The sequence below is a fragment of the Heptranchias perlo genome, unplaced genomic scaffold (genome assembly GCF_035084215.1).
Source record: "Heptranchias perlo isolate sHepPer1 unplaced genomic scaffold, sHepPer1.hap1 HAP1_SCAFFOLD_1509, whole genome shotgun sequence".
Classification (NCBI taxonomy): Eukaryota; Metazoa; Chordata; class Chondrichthyes; order Hexanchiformes; family Hexanchidae; genus Heptranchias; species Heptranchias perlo.
Window position 1 is genome coordinate 1 of NW_027138762.1, and position 11,195 is coordinate 11,195.

The following is an 11,195-nucleotide window of genomic DNA, read 5'->3' on the forward strand; positions in this document are numbered from 1 at the left end:
TTACAACAGAATATACAAAACATTTGAAGTTTTTTTTTAAACTAGCGAATCAAATCTCCATATAAACACAGGAATTGTATGAATAATTTACACACAGCAAGTCATTTTTTTTGTATTTAATAAATTGGCCATCTTTCACTGCTCAATTTAAAAAAAAAATAATCATTTAATAAACAACTTGCAGGGTTGGGGGGAGGGGGGAAAATCATCCTTGCAATATGTCATCTAAAGTGTTCATTTTTCCCTCCTGGAGGTAGTAATAGTAATAATCTCTGGCCAGTCTTGTCTATCCGTGTCTGCACTGAACTGTACAATGAGTGTTTTTAAACAATTAATATACGATGACACCGACTTGAGGAGTTGAACACCACCAGGCTGTAGATACAGAGCTTCAATCGTGTCCGTTTCTGCCCCTCCCTAGTTTTCTAGAGAGAATTGGCCAGAATTTAGAGGACTCTCCCCCCACCACGAGAATAAAATGATCATCTCCATACTTCCATTCCCGACTAGATGACTGAACTCGACTAAATTCTCTTGGGAATCGTTCTAGTCTTGTGCAGTAATTAAGTGCCTTTATTCAGAACTCCCTCGTCTCCCCTGAACGGAGACTCATTCTGACCAGCTCTGTATCTGAACCGTTCCTGGTCGGGAATACACTTCCATCTCTATATCCCTTGCACTCCCATCAAGGTGTTGCCAGATGGCTTGTGGAAAACCAATCCTTCCTTGTTTAAAATCGAAAACTGAGACTCGTGCTTATAACAAAAAAGTACCAAAGATTCCCCAGCACCCATCAATGTATCACGTCAACTGCAATCAATAGTCACTGAAACAACACTACACTTGCACAGAACTGTGTCTCAGCTTTACCATTACTTGGGAGTCCTGGTTATAAATGATCACCATTCCATTAAGCTCAGTAACTCGTTGCTGCAAAGATATGTCCCAAAATGTTCAGTTCCTTTGTTACCCACAGTTTCGGAAGGTACGCCGGTTTGGTTGTGTAAACCACATCTACACCCAGATCTACATTACTACACCCAGAACACCGCAACCTTCCATCTGTAAACTCTCCTTTTAGCCTCAATTCTTCTGGGAAAAAAAAATAAAGCATCCCCAGAACCTACACTGGCACACCAGTTCTCTGGGGTATTTGTAGCACTTCAGAAACAATAATGGATAGTCAATGTGATGGTGTCATTTACTTATACCACTGCAGAAACACTTTTAACAGACCCCCCGCCCTTTTTTTCCTTCAATGTTTATGTTCCAGACTCCACCTCCCTTCACTCGGAGGGATGGACAATCTGGCCAGCCAGATTACTTGGCAACCGTCGCGCATACCACTCTTTGATTGGCTGGCCTAGGGAAAGGGAGGTTTTGAACTGAACCGGACACGTGGATTGTATTCGATTATATCGGATTGGATTGGATTAGATTGCATAGGATTGGATCGGAACTGAACTGGACCATTGGAATGGATTGGATTGGAACTGAGTTGGATTGGAACGGAGTTGGATTGGAACGGAGTTGGATTGGAACGGAGTTGGATTGGAACGGAGTTGGATTGGAACGGAGTTGGATTGGAACGGAGTTGGATTGGAACTGAGTTGGATTGGAACTGAGTTGGATTGGAACTGAGTTGGATTGGAACTGAGTTGGATTGGAACTGAGTTGGATTGGAACTGAGTTGGATTGGAACTGAGTTGGATTGGAACTGAGTTGGATTGGAACTGAGTTGGATTGGAACTGAGTTGGATTGGAACTGAGTTGGATTGGAACTGAGTTGGATTGGAACTGAGTTGGATTGGAACTGAGTTGGATTGGAACTGAGTTGGATTGGAACTGAGTTGGATTGGAACTGAGTTGGATTGGAACTGAGTTGGATTGGAACTGAGTTGGATTGGAACTGAGTTGGATTGGAACTGAGTTGGATTGGAACTGAGTTGGATTGGAACTGAGTTGGATTGGAACTGAGTTGGATTGGAACTGAGTTGGATTGGAACTGAGTTGGATTGGAACTGAGTTGGATTGGAACTGAGTTGGATTGGAACTGAGTTGGATTGGAACTGAGTTGGATTGGAACTGAGTTGGATTGGAACTGAGTTGGATTGGAACTGAGTTGGATTGGAACTGAGTTGGATTGGAACTGAGTTGGATTGGAACGGAGTTGGATTGGAACGGAGTTGGATTGGAACGGAGTTGGATTGGAACGGAGTTGGATTGGAACGGAGTTGGATTGGAACGGAGTTGGATTGGAACGGAGTTGGATTGGAACGGAGTTGGATTGGAACGGAGTTGGATTGGAACGGAGTTGGATTGGAACGGAGTTGGATTGGAACGGAGTTGGATTGGTGGACTGGATTGGAACTGAGTTGGATTGGAACTGAGTTGGATTGGAACGGAGTTGGATTGGAACGGAGTTGGATTGGAACGGAGTTGGATTGGAACTGAGTTGGATTGGAACGGAGTTGGATTGGAACGGAGTTGGATTGGAACTGAGTTGGATTGGAACGGAGTTGGATTGGAACGGAGTTGGATTGGAACGGAGTTGGATTGGAACGGAGTTGGATTGGAACGGAGTTGGATTGGAACGGAGTTGGATTGGAACGGAGTTGGATTTGTGGACTGGATTGGAACGGAGTTGGATTGGAACGGAGTTGGATTGGAACTGAGTTGGATTGGAACTGAGTTGGATTGGAACTGAGTTGGATTGGAACTGAGTTGGATTGGAACGGAGTTGGATTGGAACTGAGTTGGATTGGAACGGAGTTGGATTGGAACGGAGTTGGATTGGAACGGAGTTGGATTGGAACGGAGTTGGATTGGAACGGAGTTGGATTGGCGGATTGGATTGGAACGGAGTTGGATTGGAACGGAGTTGGATTGGAACTGAGTTGGATTGGAACTGAGTTGGATTGGAACTGAGTTGGATTGGAACGGAGTTGGATTGGAACGGAGTTGGATTGGAACGGAGTTGGATTGGAACGGAGTTGGATTGGAACGGAGTTGGATTGGAACGGAGTTGGATTGGAACGGAGTTGGATTGGAACGGAGTTGGATTGGCGGATTGGATTGCATAGGAAGCTTCAATGGCTGCCATTCATGTTTTCAGGCTTGAGTGATTGGTTAACAGGAGTTGGGTGTAGGGTTAATTGGGCCCCATTCATTTTTTCAAGGCAGACCAAACCTGCATGAGAGATATTTCACCCTGGGGCTGAAGCCCTGGACTAACTGCTCAAAACAGAACATGTGACGATTGATCTAATCGCACTCCTCAATATACACTCTGCTCATCAGCTGTGTATCTGAAAAATGATGGAAGTTGAAAATCCTCATTTGTTGCTATAGATTTATTTTTCTAATCTATAATTTCCATCCCTGCCCCTTCTCTCCTGAAGGCAGCGAACCCGTTTGGGTTCAGTTCCACAGGTTCCAACAGCCCTTTGGGCCAGGTCCACGTGTGAGCACCAACAGGTATCACTGCCGACCCCGATTCTGTCCTCGTCTAAACTCCGCACGAGTGTGCTTTCAGTCGGAGAAACCTGCCCGGTTTTCTTTCCCCCCCCCCCAACCCCATCTCTAGCCCAGGGTGCAAATGGCAATTGGAGTGACCCCCCAATTGCCAAAGGCACTTTTCATTTTGGCAGTTGAATTAGATTACAAGTTGGTACAAGGGAGGGTCCTGCTAGGCTGGCCCCTATTTGAAAGCTACAGTGGGCACGATTGTTCAGCTTTCCCTGCCCTGGTGGAGGTCCAGCTAGAAAACAGAAAGGATCAGAGACAGCAACTAAAATAATATTTAATAATAAACATACCCGTAAACTACTGGCAATAATGGACTCCGAAAGGTTTGCTTTTCTCTGGGGTTTAACAGATCAGAGAATGTTGTTTCACCATACACCACAGCAAGTCCCTAATACGCTAAAATGAATGAGAATTGCACACCTTTTTGTTCATTACTTGCACACGTACATTTAAGATTTGATCCAATCGTTCTCTTAGTTGCAACTTAACTTCACAAATGGGTCAAATCAAGCCCTAGAGGTAAGGCATTAGACTTCCATTTACAGGACTGGACTTTGAGTTTATGCCTTGGCTTTCACACTGAACTCAGTTACCCTATGTTGCTAAGCTGCAAGAAACCCCAAGCCAGACTACGAGATGTGCTGGCAGAACACTCCACCATGGGCAGTGGAAAGAAGATCGAATCGGGCAGGGGATCCTCCCCGATCCCAAAGTTCATTACCTAGCCAGCCAACAAGGAGTGGTGCTTATGAAGATGTCTGCAAACCAGATTGCCTTGTCCACTTGGTTGAGGGTGGACAGTGCAGAAGCCAGGAAGGCAGGAGATGAGGCCCAAATTATTAGTGATTTTTGTGTTTCACATCAACTGCATTGAATGAATGTGGTACCAGAGACCCTATATCGTACAGCAATGACAGCTTTCATTCTAGCACTTGATAGTACCAATCAGATCTGGCATTATCCCTGTAAAATTTCTAACACAAAACATTAAACCATAGGACAAAACTACAAAGTGTAATATATAATACTTTTGGACAAAACTGGATTGGTTTTCTCAACCATGCTGGTAATTACCTTGAGGTATCCCTTTTGTTTGGCCTAACATACATTAAGATATTTTATTATTTTTTTGTTACAAAAACTATGAAAAGAATCCCCTCGACATTATATTTTCATGATTTTCCTTAACCTCCTGATAATTCTCAAAAGTTTTAAAAAAAAATATATATATATAATATATATATATTTGATAAGCCAATGAAGTGAAAACAGTGGTGATATACGCTAAGCTGCTAAGGTCATAAACTTTGTTCGGGTCGGGTCCCACTGAATGTGACTGCAGAAGGGCCGTCATGGTTGGTCTCTCAATGTAGGCCTTTAGAGGAACTGATCATAGATGTATTCATAAAATTGAACTTTCAGGAAAAACGGAGCCAATGTACAAAAGGCGCTACCGTGTATAAAGAGAGCCAGAGGGGCAAGGTCACCCATTCCCCTAGTGGCTGCGTCTATGCCCGTGTGTTATTCATTCTGGCGGTTAACCTGACCCTATCTCATTGAAATAACCTTGCCCCAATGCAAGAACACTAAACTATTCGTACCAATTAAATTCCACAACCTCAAGAACAACCTGGGATAACATCTGGATCATTTTGAAATGGGCCAAATGGTTACAGTCACATTTACTCCCACAACAGTGCTGTCAATTCTGGTCGGATTACAGATGAGGACAAGATATGCTTTGGTTGGGGGGAGGGTGGGGGGTGAAGAAAGGGAGATTACATCTGTACCAGTCCTAGCATAATTTGGGTCAGTTTCATCAATGGAACATCACTTCTATTTAACTATCAGCCTCGGTATATGGAATGAATAGTCACGACGACAAATGTACAAGCGACCAGTTCGCAGCGGAGGGTGCGATTGGGCACGGAGCTGTCAGGTTCTGGAACTGAGCCTACAATAACTATGGTGTCCATCTGTGTGCTGCATCCATGAGCAGCTCTCACTTGCTCTTGACTTAGAATTAGCTCCATTGTGTTTTGATTTTTGGTCTATTTTGTGATGCTGTTTTGCAGTGGAGAAAAAAAAAAAATCTTTTTTTTAAAAAATGTTTTTGAAACAAAATTGGTACGGTCTTTAAAAACAGATCAACCAGATTTCTGCGCTGAGATTATCACAGTGTATTAATGGAGTTTTAAAAAAAACTGAAAACCCATAAATGCTAGAAACAAAAACAGTAAACACTGAAAATATACACAGTGTCAGAGAGCAGAGAAAATGTCCGTATTTTTTCCTCACTGCTGACTTGACCTGCTGTGTATTTCCAGCATTTTCTCCTCTTGTCACTGCGTTAATGAATATTGTCGTTGTATTGTGATATCTGTGCAAGACCATACTTCTCGTAGCAGGGCTCGCAAGAAACTCCCTACTCTGAAGCCACTGCCTATCTCTGAGCTGGGGGACCCCATATATGCTTTTATGCTGGCTCGATTTTACCTCAAACTCTGGGAGTTTAGTGCCTGTGTTCACACTCGTGCTGTTAAATCTGGCTCATTTATCTCAACGGTGGACTAATAAACCCAGTTTCTCAAGGCTCTAAGAGCCTTCTGCTGGTCCTGTTCTCGCCCAACATCCACACAAGCACACTTTCCAGTGTGAGTCATTGCGTAGTGACCAGGAGCAAGAACCCGAGTTTTCCCTCTTTCCCAGCCAGGGGCACTGAGGCCAGCTGCAACATCCTTACTTCCAACCCCAATGGGGATCAGCTAACTCCTGGGACCACCTGGGCCGAGGAATCGGGGTGTCGGAAATTCAGTGGAAACCTCTTCCTCGATTTTCAACCGTGAAACTGTCGGGCACAGGGACTAACCCATTTAGACCATTTGTCCTTGTGGTATTTCAAGCCGGTTTACTTGCGCGGAGCATCGCACAGAACGGTAGATGACACAGGGCCTCGGTTAAACGTGTGCCTTATTTGAAAAGACAGGTTAAGGTTGGGAAGTGATCCTTCTCCACCCTCGCCCTGCCTTTTCTTGTTCAGATGCTGACTGACCGGCCAGGCGCTTTCAGCATTTGGAGGTTTCTTTTTTGCTGGCATGTAAATTTATTTAATACAAGCCTCAAAATGACTGTTGCCGATATCAGTGGACTGAGGCCTAACTCTCTCACGTGACGCCCCGTTTTGCGTTATTTGATCGCGGGCAGTAACCTATTTACTTAAAATGAACAGATTAACGCCTCTGCTGAAAACAGCTAACTTCAAGGCTACGGCCTGGTCTCTAAATGGCCTACTTCAATCAGGCGGATGTCCATTCTTTCAACTCAAGTATAAAAGTTACTGCACGCTTCCAAAAGGATGCGATTTCCTTAGCTTAGCAATAGGGAACAGCTCATTGCAACTTCTGTCGAGTTATTACCAAGGAACATCATGTTGGAGGGTACTGTCAATACAAATATGACATCATCAGCTTAGCGACAGGCCTCCTTGCGGGCCGAGACCAGGCCCTGCTTTCAAAGTACTAGAATCACCAGCTTTTGAGAATGCCGGGGGTTTATGCAAGGAAAAGGTTTGTCTGATCGATGCAGAATGGATAAGACAAACAAGGGACACAACCCAAATCAAATGATTCATCCAGGCAATTTAAAACATGGGTCCCCGATAGAAGTATACACGCACACACACACTAAAGAAAGGATCTTTTTCAGGGACCCTCCCAATTCAGTTTTACACAGCTGAGGGTTTGCTTGTCCCCCAAGTAGATACTAGGTACAATTTCGGTCGGCCAACAAAATGGGGCACGGTCCCTTTAAGCAGCTCGGACCACACCGAGCCCATATAGCCATTTCCTAAGTCAGTTATGTGACAGTATCGAAATGAAGTGCTTTCAATGATCTAAACAGTTGCTAAGATGGCCACAACGTTATTAGTGATTTTTTTTTAAAATGTCTTTTTTTTTCTCTCTAATACAGATTCCATCTATTGACGATATTGTAAATTAGACAGTTTTAACAAACATTCGTAACCAGCTGTGATCTGAGGGTCTACGGTTGTGATGATCAATATGTGCGACACAGAGGAAAGGGTTGCTCAGTCAGGAGGTCACCAGTTCCAGAGCTCTGTCCAAATCTTACTCCCTCCCAGCAGAAAGAAGGAGCTTCAATCTTGCTTTTAGGGGCTTGGTTCACATGTAACTAATTCCAAAACTCCAAGTATCATCAGTAGTCACATTGGTGCCCCGTTACCCTATTTACAAGCTATTGCTTAGTGGCCCTGAATGACAATTATTTATTCTTTTGAGTGCCGTATTCCTACTTTCTGTGTGACAACAAAAAATAGCGTCATCGCTCTTCCCCACCCCCCCGCCCCCCCCCCCAACACCCACCGACCCCCTGCCCCCACCCAACACTGGCACTCAAGCTAAGATTAGCTAAATCAGCGCTGGGCCAGCATTGAATTTGGGACCTGTAGCCCTCCCGGCAGTGCATCTGCCCAGTGAGCCAGCAAAGAATCCATCCAGCAGCGACAGTAACCGTAACAAATTAACAAAAAAAAAACCTCGAGTGAAGGCCACAAAATTCCACAATTTGTATAATATATAATTTTAAAAATCAGCTTATTTGGGCAGTTTGAGCCAAACACAAAACTCTATAAGTAGCTGGAACACAACAGCAAATTCTACCTGAATCACACCTCAACAGCCTGATAGATGGTCCTAGCTCTGGGTGGGGAAGAATTGCAAGAGCCCTTACAAGGATTGCTTAGGACAGTGCCTGACCCTCACAGTTGTCCCGTTGTACATTATTGCTGTTTTACTTGTTATTGTAATATGTTTAAAGTTACGATTCTCTCCCTCCCACACTTACACTCTATTTTGCTCCATTTCTGAGGCCAATGGAAAATCCGACATTTGGGAATTCAAGACTTCACTTACATGGGGGCTGCTGCCTTGGAGCCAGCTGATTTAACCCGATCCGACTAATGGCTCGCTGATTCTCGTGAAACCTTTGTTGTTGAATTTTGCGCTCGAGGTGAGAGATGTTGTTGGTGCTGGGAAATCGAACACTTCTCTCTTTCAACATCAATAACTCTTGAGATCAGGTACAGCACAGGTGAGATGCTCCCTCCACACTGCTCCAATCAAATACACTCAGGTCAAGTGCAACACAGATGCAGAGTAAAGCCTCCTCGACAATGTCCCCAACGTGACTTAACCCAACCCCAGAGGAGCGCTGCCTACAGTATTAGTGTAGTATTTGCCCATTCCTCACACCAGCCATCCAGGTGTCTTTGAGCAAGAGTGTCGATTTAGTGCTGAAATGGGGGCAGTTTTGTGCCGTGGCCAAATGTCGACTAGGAACGGGATTGAGTCTTTCCAAATGTACAGCCAGGAGAGTTTCATCCCATCGGTCTGGGCTGAACCGAAATCTGTGAAACTGCAGTCTGTCCTGTGGCCTGAACCTATTGCTACAGCCCCAGAGAACTTTTTTAAATTTAAAATACATTTTCTCGACTCTGCTTTACAGCATACAAGGGACAAATGTTTACCTCGCAGCCAAGGGGTGCAGGAAAGTGGCAGTCAAACTGGTGCCACTTGTCACAAGGCGGACTGAACCACGCACCAGATGTGCCGACTGCATTTATGGTCAGATAGTTCCAGAGCTTTGGACAGGAACCAGCTCCCAACAGGCCAAAGATGCAGACCAGGAAAGTCACTAGTTGGATACCCCTGCCAGTCTGTTGCTTACATCCCTCCATGTTTCTGGACCACTAGCCTAGTCTGCCCCCCCACGCGGAGTCTGTCCCTAGCGCGGTGACATCTGGTATAAAAATATTTTCAGTAACTTCAAAGAAATCAATTGGTCATCGACGATCTCTCCCTGTCTTTGGAGGCAATGCAGAGAAGAAAACAGAATTCATTGCTTCTGGCAACAGTCTAAGATTCTGGCTTATTTTAGTAACATTTTGTCGATAGTTTATGGGTTTAAACTAACAGGTCGGAAATGGGGTGTCTTTATTGAATAGCATATATTAGACATTTGAGACGGTCATTTGACCCCAGCACATTTAGACTGCACAAACACTGCTAGAAGCAGCGAATCGACATGGATGGGGAGAAGGTCTGTGGTCCTGTGGGGTGCCTGGCAGTCAGGTTGCTTGGTTCCAATTCCAGTCTCTGGACTGCACCTGGCCTAAACTGTGGGGCGACTTCTGCCACACCCTGTGATTTGATATTTGGTGCAGCGTACTTAACCATACAAGGGAAACTGACCTGACTGATCTGGGGTACAGGAAAGACCTTTCTGAAAACGCGCATACCTTGTAAACTAGAAGATACCTTGCAGCTGATCAATACCAGGCCTCAAGTTGGGCCAATCCAATTCTGCGTTACCTTGTAGCCTCTTTGTCCATGGGCCACTCTTGCTAATGAAGGAGTTTGTTAAACCAGTGTCCCAGAAAAGTGCTGCCTGCACCTTGGTTAGAAAGTAGGAACAAACAGACTTGGTTGACTTGCTCGGTTTTAAGTAATGGCGAATCTGGGTACAATCTGCAGCTCAGAGACCCTCTTGCTCTCCAGACAGAATGGGATTGGGCCTCGGGGGTGGGGAGGCAAAAAAGGGAAAGGGGCGCGTTTCGCACGACTACCGCTCCCGAGACACACCTCCCACTGAAGTCTGACCCATGCTCGCCTGCTGCAGGGAGGAAACTACTTCTAACAAAATTTTGGTTGAAGAGAATAAAAGAATTTGGTGAAGCCATCTTAGAATTATTTTGGCAACCGCTGAATCTTCATCCCTGTTAGGGAGGATGCACCGAAGAAAAAAAAAGTGTACAAACGATAAGAAAGCGAACGGAACATGATGCTAACACGCCCTCTTCCCGCGACCAAAAATAAGGAGCGTGAAACATGAAGTGCGCATGCACCTCAGCGGGATGCTGCAGTAGTTGCCATGGGCACCGTGGCTACCCGATAAGGCGACACATTCATGACAAGACACCGATGGTGAGGGTTCCGGACAACGTTGTAGGTTCATCCTCAATACGGGCTTACGTTTGTAGTGATTGACTGCGGTGTTTGACCTTTAACCCTTCATACCACCCCCACCCCCACCCATAGCTGGTGACCTCTGTGAATCGAGCAACCAGTCCCTCTCCAAAGACTTTAGTGTTATGTGGTTTGTGAATTGTTTTGAGGTTTCCAGGATACTGTACTGTCTCTCAGATTGCTGAATGCGAGATGTATTTTATATATAATATAATATATATAAAAAAAATAAGAGTGAGGTAGATAAATGCTTAAAAACATCAACAAAAAAAAAAATTGTCCCCCTGTCAGGTAACATTTAAAATACAACTCTTCTCTCAGTACTGATTTCAATTCGGGGCATTTTACAGTGATCTTAACTGATATCACAAAATAAATTAAAAAAAAATCCTACATAGATTACCTTTTTAATTAACAGAAATCCAGAAAAATGCTATGGGACAGTGGCAAAAAAAATAGGAAGCCAGTAACTATTCTAGGAAAGGAATAGATTAAAAAAAACACTACAAACTTATTGTTACCTCCGGTCACAATTATCAGTCTTTATCCATTTGGATTTTTTTTTTTTTGCTCTTGTACTTCAGTTAACTTCCTTTCCAGTCCAGGTGGGATCAGAAGCATCCT